Source organism: Triticum aestivum, chromosome 2D (assembly GCF_018294505.1).
Source record: "Triticum aestivum cultivar Chinese Spring chromosome 2D, IWGSC CS RefSeq v2.1, whole genome shotgun sequence".
Lineage (NCBI taxonomy): Eukaryota > Viridiplantae > Streptophyta > Magnoliopsida > Poales > Poaceae > Triticum > Triticum aestivum.
This window is the reverse complement of record NC_057799.1, coordinates 564,938,057-564,950,820: the sequence shown is the minus strand read 5'-3', so window position 1 is coordinate 564,950,820 and position 12,764 is coordinate 564,938,057. Positions and strand designations below refer to the sequence as shown.

Here is a 12,764-nt window from a genome sequence, read left to right as displayed (position 1 = left end):
CAAAACACCCCCATGACACGCGTCATTTCTACAACAACCGTAGAAAAAGGTTTAGAAAACCCAGAAAAAATAGATCGCTTCTGGGCCTAGAGTCTTGTTAGCCTCCATCACACGCATCATTTCTACAGCAACCGTAAGAAAATGGTCAGAAAACCAGAAAAATAGATTGCTTCCGAGCCTAGAGTCTTCTTATATGACGGGTAACTACTACTCGTCGCACCTCGGGTCCCTCTCATGGTAGACAGACTCATCAGCTCATCGATCAAAGACGCGAGCAGTCCAGACATGAACCTGACGCCCATGGCCGGCAGCCACATGTTGCGGTCGATGAGCTGCGCCACGATGAAATTACTGGCCTCGGCCTGGGTCATATTCATGTTGCAGCCCGGCAACCTCAACTTGCCGCCGGCGCCGACGCTAGGGCCCGTGTTTATGTATTCCCCGTAGTAGAGCGTGCCGAGCGTGGTTGGTTCTCGTCCCACTTGAGCCACCAGGGCTGGCACATAGGCCGAGCAAAAGAGGCGACTCCCCCAGGCCCCAAGAGTGAAGGACCCCGATATAAATTAAACTAGTAAACACTGTATAATTATACATTACATCTGAAAGATTGTTAAATGCATAAAATAGATTCTTAATTCGAAGGAGCACAAATACACAACACATACTAATAGTTAGTTTATACCATTCAGAGGCAAACCAATCTGAGTAGCGAAGTTGAGTTTAAATATGTTAGTTTTCCTTTATGATGAATGTCTTAGTATCATAATGGAATTTATGACAGCAAGATTTGAATGTTTAAACCAGTGCACAGTTTTCATTTGAGAAACGGGTAGAAAATCTCATTTGCATCAAATCAAGTCAAGTGAATCTAGATGAGCATGTCAGATAGTCAAATCTTGCGCAAAATCAATTAACACGTTTGGTTCTTCGATGATTCTATTACTGAACCCAATTTGTATGTCACATTTGTTATACTCTAAAAGTTTCTATGAATATGGTTGCCTAATATATACTAGAAACCACTGTTAAAATATTTGTTTGTATGTATGATTTAGAAATATCTATCATGTTATTCACTACTATTAAAAGATATATGAACAAACACATATATATGCAAATATATGTCTATACACTATATAGCTATGCAGTGTTAGAAAATTAATTTGAAGCATTTTTTAACATGAGATTTGGTAAATCATAAAGTTTAAATTTTTTAGAACCAATATTTTCATTCATATACATTAAAATTGTGTAATAATCAATATATTATTTGAAAACATTCTTATGTGACTGAATAGTAAAAAATGTATTAACTAAAATTATAATATGGTGTACTTAGTTTACAATATGTATAAAAGTTCAGTACAAAAAATAATTATTTTACATTGCCTCAGGCCGCAAAATGGTTTGGACCGACTCTGTGAGCCACCCCTCGGGCCGCACCACGATACCAATATAGCATTGCATGAACACCACTTGCGAAGTATGCCTTCCACAGCCGGCCCAGGAAGGTTTGCGTGGCGGCGGCTTTGTTGGTCTGGTTGGCCTGCGCACGTAGGAGACCGTCGTGCGTGGAGATGTTGCAGAACTGAAAGTCGAACCCGCTGTTCATGGAGCCGTTGACGCGGCCCTGTGACATGACGGTGTTCTTCTAGCCCGGGAGCGGGGCGCGAGCCAGGAGAAGGCAGTTCTGGAAGACCGCGGTGGCACCGAAGACGAAGTCGACGGTTTCGGCGGCACGATAGTCGCGATAGAACTAGTGGAGCGTGTGTGGGTACAACATGTCATGGTGGCCCTCGAAGGTGCAGCGGTAGAAGAGGGAGAGGTCCGAGTCGCTCCGTAGTGTTGGAAATATGCCCTAGAGGCAATAATATTTGTATTATTATATTTTCATATTCATAATTATAGAGTTCATATTCTATGCTATAACTGTTATGATCCTGGAATATGTGATTCAGTGGAAAACTCATATGCACGTGTGGAATGATAAACAGTTAAATAAAAAGGTTCCTAGTCTTGCCTCTGAGACTAACTCAAGTGTTCTTGGTGATCACGTTTTCCGGATCTTAGTATGTCGTTATGTGTAACGATAGTCCTAAAACAATATTAAGATTATGACGTTAGAAGAACGGTCATATTGAATCGGCCCAATGTTGTTTGTTATGAATTGAGTTAATATCGTCTTTATTCAATTGTAATAACACAGAGTGTTAATGTGTGATATTGCTCCTTAGACTATGAGAGTATAGTGGTCATTTCTTACCGCACACTACTAGAAAAAGGCTTACTAGTGGCGCACCAGTTTTGCCTACTAATGGCGCACTACTGGTGCGCCACTAGCACCACGCCACTAGAATATTTTAGTAATGGTGCACCACAGGTGCGCCATTAGTATCTGGTATACTATGGCGCACCACGGGTGCGCCATTAGTAACTGGTATACTAGTGGCGCACCAGATGGAAGTGCGCCATTAGTAACATTTTTTTAAAAAAAATCGTTTTTTCTTAATCTCAGGTCACTATTTCACATATGAGATATCCAACACATATATATACAATAAGCATCCATATAACAATCATATCCAACACACAAGTTTCATCATATATACATACATAGCCAACACATAGTTCCATCGTTACATATTACAAAAGTTTCACATAGTTCAGTTCTCATTATTCTTCTCCTTCTCCTTCCTCAGCCTGATGCGCCAAGAGCGGCGAGGCGGTGGAGGCAACTGTGGGATGTAATCTTCTACCACAATTGGCGTGGTCATGTCGCCCAGCTGTGGGATCGCCGGCGCCACCACCGGTGCGTGGTCATTGTCAGGCACCACCACCATCGCGAGGCCACCTTCAGGCAGGACGGGCACGACCATCGCTAGGTCATCCTCAGCCACCACCATCTCTTGCCCATGGTCAGCCACCACCATCTCTTGCCCATGGTCAGCCACCACCATCTCTTGCCATTGGTCAGCCACCACCAACGCTAGGTCATCCTCAGCCTGATGCCCATCGTCATCCTGCAGCTCCTCATCCCCACTCTGCTCCTCTTCTCCCCCACTCCAGTCCGGATCATCCTTCTTGCTATCTTTGCTGCTGCCAGAATCGCTGCTGCTTTCGCTAAAGCCAGAATCGCTGCTGCTTTGGCTGTAGCCAGTGTCGCTGCTGCTGCTCCCATTGCCTGTCCAAATGCAACAATGGCCGTTAACAATCGATGTGAGACAAAGCCAAATGTAGAGGAATAAGAAGAGGCAGAACGCACTGGCATCTTCATCGTCAGCGTAGCGCATGCGACACATAGTCGTGTTGAAAACCTTCACGATGAGCATTGTGGCGTCATCGTCGTACCTGAAGAGAAGAAAGTACCCGGTCCGCAGGTCGTAGGCACTGTAGAACTTCTCCCAGCCACGGCACAGGTACATGTGGCCCTCCTCGATCACCAACTCCACGTCCCACAGCCTGCGAACCCCGCCGCCGGCCTGTCGGAGCTTCACATTATGTGGCGGATCTTCACCCAGCATGTTCATAAAAGTGTCAGGCAGCCTCTGCAATTTGGGACAAGGAGTGATGTAGCAAACAACAGAGTTATCATAATGAGATGGGTGAAGGGGAGACCTCTCGTTTTATATACCTGCCTCATGGCTGATACTGAAGTCCCAAGTATGACACTGAAGAACTCGAAAGCATCCAACTCGTACTCGGGTGAGGCAGAGCGGCGGTGGCTGCTTCCCCCCATCTCTGATAAGCAGCAGAAGAGACCAATTAGTACCCTTACAACATCACATTGCAAATAGATGAATTGTGTACGTATGCATGGATTTAAGATTATTTGTTCAAAGCCAATTTGTCAATGATTAATATGATATCTCAATTTCCACCAAATAATACATTTGTTATACACCACATTTTCTTTTCCTTTGGAAAAGAAAAAAGCACACTGCATTCAAGTGAATGTATCTTTTATTGCAAAGCCACAACTTAGCAATAGATTCAAAGTTAACGATTGGCACCTAGAAAAGCATTTCAACATCTTCACAGATACCCTAGGGGGCAATTTAATACTCCATACTACAGGAAGATACAAAGGTTGCACCCCCCCTAAAATCATCACGACACGATGGTCGGAGACATGACCTTTGCAAAATGGTCGGAGACACGATGGTCTTTCTCAATGTGATCAATTGATGGATCAACACGTAAAACATGTCCAATAAGTATGATTTATAGAGTCAACATCAGTATGAATATATATAAAGTTTTTCTTCATCAGCCAGGCCCATGCAAGTAACTGCATCCAGCAACTATTTCTGCTACTCTGTAACTAACTACACTCTGTATTTATAGTCATTTTAGATGAGATCAGATTGAGCTCCAGCTGCAGCTGCAGCTGAGGTATCCATGAGCCATCATGCCAGCCAGCCAGGAAATAAACTTTACTTTCCAAAGGAAAAAAATACAATGCATATATAGATAGATGAGCATGTTCAGTTTACAAGAATGAATATAAACAAGCAAAGAATGCATGCATGCATATCAAGAGTTGGCATCTACTGCTACTGCTTGCCTCTGCTGCTATTGAATATTTATAATTAACTGAAATTGTTCCTTTAATTACAAGTAAATGCAACTTTTCCATTAATTAAAACTAAACTGTTCCTTCATGATATTCTCTCTTCATCTACCCCTGGCTACTTTCTCTCTTCTCTTCTTCAGTTAATTAAATGAATTTTACTGATGTTGTTGTTAACTGAATTTTATTGATGTTGTTGTTGACTTGCTGTTAATGAACAGTGGCTAAAGATATATAAAACTCCATTGCAAATGTGCCATGTCAATACAACAACTCTTAGAAGTGAAGAACATGTTCTCCAAAATGAGTAGAAAGGGAGCATGCTGACATCTATACAAGCCAATAATGATTTACTACTCAATGGAACATGGTAAGATAAACACCAGTCAATAAATTTACTACATCAAAAGGAGTAAAACTCAACAATGCAGCGCTATCTCTGAACCTAACCTTTGTTTAGTATGGGTATGACAAATCAATGAGTTGGTCATCACAATGTCAAATGCCATTGGAAGACAAGAAATCAGGTCATCACATAACAACAATTGGATGGTGCGGGGAGAGAAACCTAGGGGGAAGGAGGGGAGGAGAGAGGAGGAATCACCTAGAGGACGCCGGCGTCGAGGAGGCTGCGGGCGGCGATCCGGAGGAAGGGGCCCGTGATGTCGTCGGCGTCCTTGGCCGCCTTCTTGACCTTCCGAGCAGGAGAAGGCACGGGTGGTGAGAGGAGGAGGAGGAGGAGAAGCTAGGGGGATGGGGGAAGGGAGGGAGGGGACGTACGTGCTGGGGCGGGGCGGCAAAGGAGCGGCGGGCGCGGGGGCGGCGGCACGAGGGAGCTGCAGTGGTGGGGGGCGGCGGGGGTGGAGTCCGGCGGGGGTCGGGGCGGCGGCGTCGAGGCAGCGCAAGACCACAGCGGCGGACGACGTGCAGGCGTGGCGGACGGAGGGGGCGGAGCAAGGGGGCGGCGGCGTACGGTTGGGGTCGAGTGGGGGGGATCTGGCGAGGGAGGGAGGGAGGCCACAGTGCGAGGGGAACAAGTACGTCGATTCTAATGGCGCACCTCCCCCTGGTGCGCCATAAGTACGTCGACTCTAATGGCGCACCTCCCCCTGGTGCGCCATTAGAATTTTGTTTTACTTACTAGCCCGACTGGTCAGGTTATATTCCACCTAACCCTATCTCCATTAGAACACGCCCACTAGCCCGACTGGTCAGCACGCAGCACACACACTAGGAGGTCCTGGGTTCGATTCCCAGGCTCCCCAATTTTTGTTTTTATGCATTTAAAATGCTGTTTGATATTTTTTTTTGTTTAAATATGTTCAAACTTGTTTAAATCATAACAGTAATATTTTTTTATAAAAACAGTAATGATTTTTTAAAAAATATCATCAAATTTGTTATTTGAAAATATATTCAAATTTGCTTTTTTTTTGCAAATTTAGTTGCATTAATTTGTGTCGGTGGAGCGGGCCGGGGAGGGTACGGGGGAGAGGGTGCGGGGGGTCGTCGGCGACGGCCGGTGGAGCGGGGGAGGGTGCGGTGGGTCGTCGGTGACGGTGGAGTGGGGGAGGGTGCGGGCCGGGGGTCGGCGGCGGTGGCCGGTGGAGCGGGGGAGGGAAATATTCTTTCTCTCCGAAACCACCTGCCCCGCGAGATATCCGAAACCGAGATAGTCGTGCACCGTCGTGAGCAGTGTGGCTCTCATAGGGAAATATTCTTTCTCTGCGGCGTCCCACGTATCAACCAACTGCCCCAGGTGCGCCATTAGTAATTTTGCAAAAAAGTAAAAAATAAAAAAATATTGTAGTGGCGCACTATATTGCTGGTGCGCCATTAGTATGTGTGGCAAAATAAGAAAATAAAAATTTGTTACTAATGGCGCACCGTGTGTCTGGTGCGCCACTGCTACCTAGCAATGGCGCACCACGTGTCTGGTGCGCCATTAGTGGTCATTCCATCTATAGCCCTTTTCCTAGTAGTGGCACAGTGGGCTTTGGGGTTGCTCAAACGTCACCTCTAACACGGTGATCATAACAACAACTTACGGGTTCATCAGAAAGTTTGACAAGTGGCCAGATAGCTCAAGAGTGGGATTTGCTCCTCCAACGATGGAGAGATATTCTTAGGGGCCTCTCGGTGTGAAGGCATCAATCATAGTCTAGCCAGTCACAAGTGACTTCGTCACGGGGATGCTGAACACAATAACAAGAAAGAGGAACAAAACCGGTAACTAGGATTTTGGTATAATAAGCATAGTGATGACTCAGGAGGATACCGATGCATCCCGGATTTTGTAAAGTACCGCGAAGAAAAGCGAACATCACATGATAACCAAAGGTTCACTCGAATATCATTCGTGTACTCACAGGGATCCATATGGACGTCCATGGTCCCGCTATCGGTCATTGAACGGTTTCGTCCATGTCTGTGAGTTATCGAACCTACGGGGTCACAAGCTTAAGGCAATCAATCTGCTGAGTCTTAGTAGGACGAGAATCATGAGAAAATATTTGTGGAATTATTTCATGAATATTCAGAATAGTTCCGAGAGGATCCGGAAGCGTTTCGGGGTCATCGGAAGGGTTTCGATGGATATCGGGTAATAGGGGGTATTACCGATATGTTATATATAAGTGGAAAAAATTTCTGGAGATGTTTATAAAATGGTCTAGATCTATTTAGAATATTATATATTTAATTTAAATTTCAACGAGCCTTAAAAGGCCAAGAGGTGGAGGGGGTTATGGGCCCGAAGGCCCATAAGGAAGTGGCGCGCCCCTTGCCATATTGCCATATTGCGCGGGGGGGGGGGGGGGGGGCGAATTGGACCTCCCCATTTGGCCGGCGCCCCAAGGAGGGACTTTCTCTCCTTGGTGGCTGCCCCCTCCTCCTCCTCCAACCTATATATACTAGGTTTTTTTTGCTCTATTGTATACACTAGTTCTTCTTGTTCTAGTTCTAGTTGGTCCTAGTTGACTAATTAGAGCTAGACTAATCCTTTTGTTCTCATAATTAGAAGTCCTGTGTGGTTCTAATCTCCTCCTTCTAATTCTCCGGCGACGATTAGCTCTGGACGCCGAAGCGTTGCCGGATCATGAAGGCTGCATGCTTGCAACCAATTAGAGAGGTCGTGCTTTCGGTCTTCGGTTCGAGGGACTGTTTGGGGGCGGTACGAGGGATCGTTCATGGACGGTTTGAGAGACACCAAGTACGAACTAAACCGACACATTTTTCTTCCGCTGCAACTCAGTGATGGTAACGACCGTGATCCCAACCCGTTATGCATCTTCATATTGATCTTGGTTGATCATAGGCGCGATTTTTGTTTTGTTTCTACTATATTTCCCTACAGTGGCATCATGAGAAGTTATATGAGTAGGTGCAGGTTGCGATCTAGATTACATGTGAGTGTGAGGGTTGATGTTCTTTCTATGCTTTCCTTGAGTGTTTCTTCGGTTCAATTCATCGACGGCATGTTGTCACTGTTTATAAGGTTCTGACAATCGATTGGCTCTGCTTGTCGATGATCTGCCAGTCCCTTGGGCTTCACTATAGTTGAGAATAGTGAACCGTCGCGTACACAAGAGGGTGCTAAAGATGGATGATCTTCTAGTGGGTCATGCCTATTTGACGAAGTTTAGTGTGGGGCTAGAGATTTTAATTAAGTCTCTTGTTTCACACACCCGAAATTTAATCTAGCATCAAGAATCATCGCCTAAATCGTGGACGTAGGTAGCTAGTATTACTTCTTAAAATTGGTTAACCGCGTAACTAAAATTTTGCTAAAACCTATTAAAGACGTCTAACTTGGTCGACAGGCCGGCCGAGTGCTCGGCCTGTCGCGCTGGCTCGCTCGCTCGCGCAACGTACCCATGTGCAGAGTTGGGGCCACCAACAGTCCAAGTCCTTTTTTTTCATCGTTATCTCTTCACGCTCTCCACCACAACCACTCATTTTTACGCCGCAGCCTCCTCACATCTCGTCTTCTACCTCATCTGTTTCTCCACCTTCCTCTGGCCTATGAACTTGAAGCCTCTAGCGGCTGAGTTGCGACGAGCTTCTCCGGCGCCAGATGGCAGCTTCGATCAAAGCTGCAACTGTTTGCGTCCAGTGCTGGAACCAGCGAGTTCTGGTGCTACCACTGGCTGCAACGATGCTGGAACCAACACAACGGCGAGCTGCAACTGCAAACCGGCTGCGTCAGGTGATGGAACCAGCGATCTCTGGTGCTGCTACCGGCTTGTCGGATGCTAGAAATAGCACGACGGCAAACTGCAACTGGCGGCAGTGCTGCTACAAGCGCTGGGGCGCACAACTACAAGGAACGAGACGGAATGCTACTAGCGACGAGGTGAAATGTTGGAACCAGCATGGAGGAATGCTACGACTGGCGTAATTTTTACTGGAACCAAAGAAAGTAGAGGCTTCAACCAACATGCATCGACACTTCAACCAGTACTGAAAAATGCTATGACCGGCAACGACAAAAGTTACAACTGGCTTTGAACAAAGTGACAAGTAGATACGGGTAGCTGGAGGATGGCCACCGCGCAGCCGCAAAAGGCTGCAACCGGCAGCGAGAAAGCACAATCGGCTTCTGATAAAGCTTCAAACAGAGAACGACTAGCTAACAATGGCGAGCGGCGACGACGGAGCTACGTGGCGGTGCACTGGGTGCTGCGAAGGGCGTGCGGCGAGCTATGATGGCGACTGGTGGCGATGCTGGAACCCGCACACGGTGGTGCTGCAACCCGGGGATGGAAGACACGTCGAGCTGCAAAGGCATGCAGATGGATGGATTTCTTTTCTACAGGCTCAGCGGAGCTGCATCCGGTGAGCTACGGCGGCGAACCGGCGAGTGGCGCCATGGAGCTTCAAGCGCGATGCCGCGGGTGCGAGCAAGCATCGGGATGAAGAAGAGGACGTGCGTAGAGGACACAACTAGCAAAATCGTGCGGTCACGAATGTGTACATGGTGTGGCTGCACGGCGTCCGGCCCAAATTTGGGCCGGCGCACCGGCGCGATGGAAAGCCCAGTTATTCCCACTAAATATAGTTAGGTCAAGTGGGCTAAAGGTGGGACGCCCATGTGGTGTCCCACTTGCAGCCTGAGTCGGCGGGGATAGCTCTGGAGCTGGCGGCGCGCGTGTGCTGTTCGTGGTGGGCGATTTTTTGCTGCCCTCCATCTTGATGATTCACCGCTTGCTTCCAGGCTCTTTGGCCTCATCACCTCCACCTTGTCCCTGAGAGAGCAACACGACGACGAAGAGGTCGAGATGAAATGGGCAGCCATCGAGCGGCTGCCCACCTGGGACAGGCTCCATACCTCGCCCCCTCTCCACGCCAGCGGCAATGCCGACGGCGCTCGTCCGCTGGAGCCGGTCGACGCGGGCCGGCTAGGGGCGGCGGACTGGCAGGAGCAGGTTACGCCTGCTTCGCCGCCGGCGCCACTGGATGGACAGGGTCGGCGTGCGGCAGCCGATGTTGGAGGTCCGGTGGCGGAACCTGCGCGTCGATGCCGAGTGCCAGGTCGTCGATGGCAAGCCGCTCCTCAAGTCCGCCATCTCCGCTCGTTCAAAAAAAAAAAACTCCGCCATCTCCAAGCTCTCGGTAAGGAATTTTGTTCTCTTCTGTACTACCACTCACCTCACCACCTGTTCGCTCAAATGCCTCCGTTGCCAGCTGCAGCTGCTCACCACCATGCTGGGCTTCAACCATATAACAAAGAAAGGATGAAGGATCCACATCCTCAAAGATGTCACCGGCATCCTCAGACCATCCAGGTGAGTTTCCTTCCTTCTAGATGACATTCCCTCTTTCTTTCCTTCCTTCCTTCCTTCCTTTTCATCAGTATGTGTCCACTCCACATGCAGGATGACCCTTCTCCTTGGACCCCCAGGCTGTGGCAAAACCACCCTTTTGCTAGCACTTGCTGGAAAGCTACCAAAAATCTAAGGTATCCTCGTCCCTATCATCTAATGTTATTCCACTTTTTCCAACCGTCGCATGTACTTGGTCATGCATATAATGGTCTGAAATTGCACACTGAAAACAGAGAGAATACTGTATGTCGTGTATTTCAGTACTACTGTACTTTCTTTACTCACATACTATGTATGTATGTGTGTGTGCGTGCGTGCGTAGATAACACGAGAACTTGACTACAATTAATGGTGTCAAGCTGCAAAATTTTGTTCCAGAAAAGACAGCACCTTACATTGGTCAGTATGATCTTCATATCCCTGAGATGACTGTCACGGAGATGCTCGACTTCTCTGCAAGATTCCAGGGCGTTGGCAGAAGAGCAGGTGATTTTTCTTTTCTGGGGACTTGGATAACTAAAAGTTTTTTAGGGACAACAGGCAACTAACTAATTGAAGCTAATACCCCAAAGTCATAAAGACCATGATTTTAGGATATTAATTGTCCATTCTATCTACTAAACCAAGTGCTCCCAATTTATTGTACAGAATAGAAATCATGAAGGAAGTCATTAGATGCTTCGAGTTCGACTGCTCCTCCTTCGCCGGTCTTAGCCCAGCAAGGTATGTGTTTTTGGCCTTTCCTTCTATGGTGATTCACATTGGTTGGGTCAGTGTTCCTGCGTTGCTGTTGCATTACCCGCAGGCTTTTGTTATGGTAGGATTGTTCGTCTTGGGATACGATGGTGGCGGTGGATCTTGTGTTCCTGATTCTCTCAGTCGGTTTGTTCTTCCTGCAGTGTTGTGGCTAGGTGGTGAGGAACAGAGAATCAAACGGGCAGACCATGCTGGAGAAGATGGTGACCTTTGCTGACCCGCTTACGCCCCACCCGGCATCTCCTTAGTTATCTTTCTCGGTTCCAGTAACCTGCTTTCATCTACTTTCCGCCTAGGTCTGACTTGCTGAATCCTACTGTTGTTTAAACCTTGTGTTTGGTTTCACTGATTAATGGAACCGGGCGGGCGCTCTGTTTATCTGAAAAAATACAGAACCACACCATAGTGTCTAAAATGTTTCCGATAATTAAGAAATTATCATTAAGAATTATTCCGTTGAGCCATGATTAATATCTGCTGCTACTAGGCTTAGTTTGGTTGTATATTTTGCTTATCTAAACCACACAATTGTATTTGTTTCCTGTAGTTTTAGTTCCTAATTATGTATCATGACAAATCAGCATGCCAAGCAAAAAAGGGACTCAACTTAGCCACAAAGACATATAACTTCGAGATATTTATAACTTCAGTGCTAACTCCCTTCTGTGTACCTAAAAAAGGAAGTGCAGACGAAACTACTTTTGAGCGGAAAGGTGAATTTGTATTGGACATGCACTAATTGTTTTATGCTTTGTGGTGTTGTGAAGGAAATGTAGTAAAGAGGGAATATATCCTTTCCCTGCACCAGCATAGGATAAAAGTGTGCCAGATTTGTGGCATAAGGTAGTGACGAATAGTGAAATCCTCGCTGGGGAGGTAAGATCTTCATTTTTGTGAAAGAATCTCCTCTTCTAACCGCTTTATCAACTCATATTTAGATCCATCTGGATCAAGTAATTTTGCATATGGTTTTCTTAGTCAAGCTGATAAGATAGGCTATGTGGAATTGTGGATGGAAGGTTGAAAAAGTGTTATGTCACATGATAACTAGATAATTTCTACCTCACCTGTCAATCAATATGCAAGTTTTCTACAAGAATGAGATGACACTTGAAGTACAAGCTATGAAATCTGCTAAGTTGAGATATCAGATAACTACGTTAATAAATTAGGAGACCCTAACTAGCTAATTCATAAATCACCATTCACCGGGCTTATGACATTGAAGGCCTCCCTGTAGATTATTATATTGAAGTTAGTTTTTCATTTGGTGAAGTTTGTTTGTGGATGCATGCATCGTCCAGATGCAGAAGCCGGGGGTCCTCCTCTTTTTCTAAAAAAAAAAAAATTGGTGAACATTGCATTTGCAGCGACCTGCAACATTGACACTGATGATAACTAATGAGTTGTACAAAGCATTTTACATTTGTCTATCAGTACAACTTCAGGATGATGGCTTCCCAGTAATTCTGAAACTAAATAACTAGGAGCAGGACTGTAGGAAATATACCAGCATTGTGTAGGTTAGATTAGAAAAGTGAAATAGATTCTCTTAGTACTTACTGTCCATTCCTTTTGAATATGAGTTACCAACAGGACTTCTCTTTTGCCCG

General features: G+C 46.2%; 1 long non-coding RNA gene across 1 annotated transcript; it reads left to right on the top strand.

Annotated features, from left to right (window-relative positions):
- Window positions 1-9,694: 9,694 nt before the first annotated feature.
- On the top strand, window positions 9,695-11,546 carry LOC123049993 (uncharacterized). The gene is made up of 6 exons (XR_006423696.1): window positions 9,695-10,183; window positions 10,256-10,356; window positions 10,447-10,529; window positions 10,774-10,881; window positions 11,044-11,118; window positions 11,295-11,546. It is a non-coding gene; the product is annotated as an uncharacterized lncRNA (long non-coding RNA).
- Window positions 11,547-12,764: the final 1,218 nt, after the last annotated feature.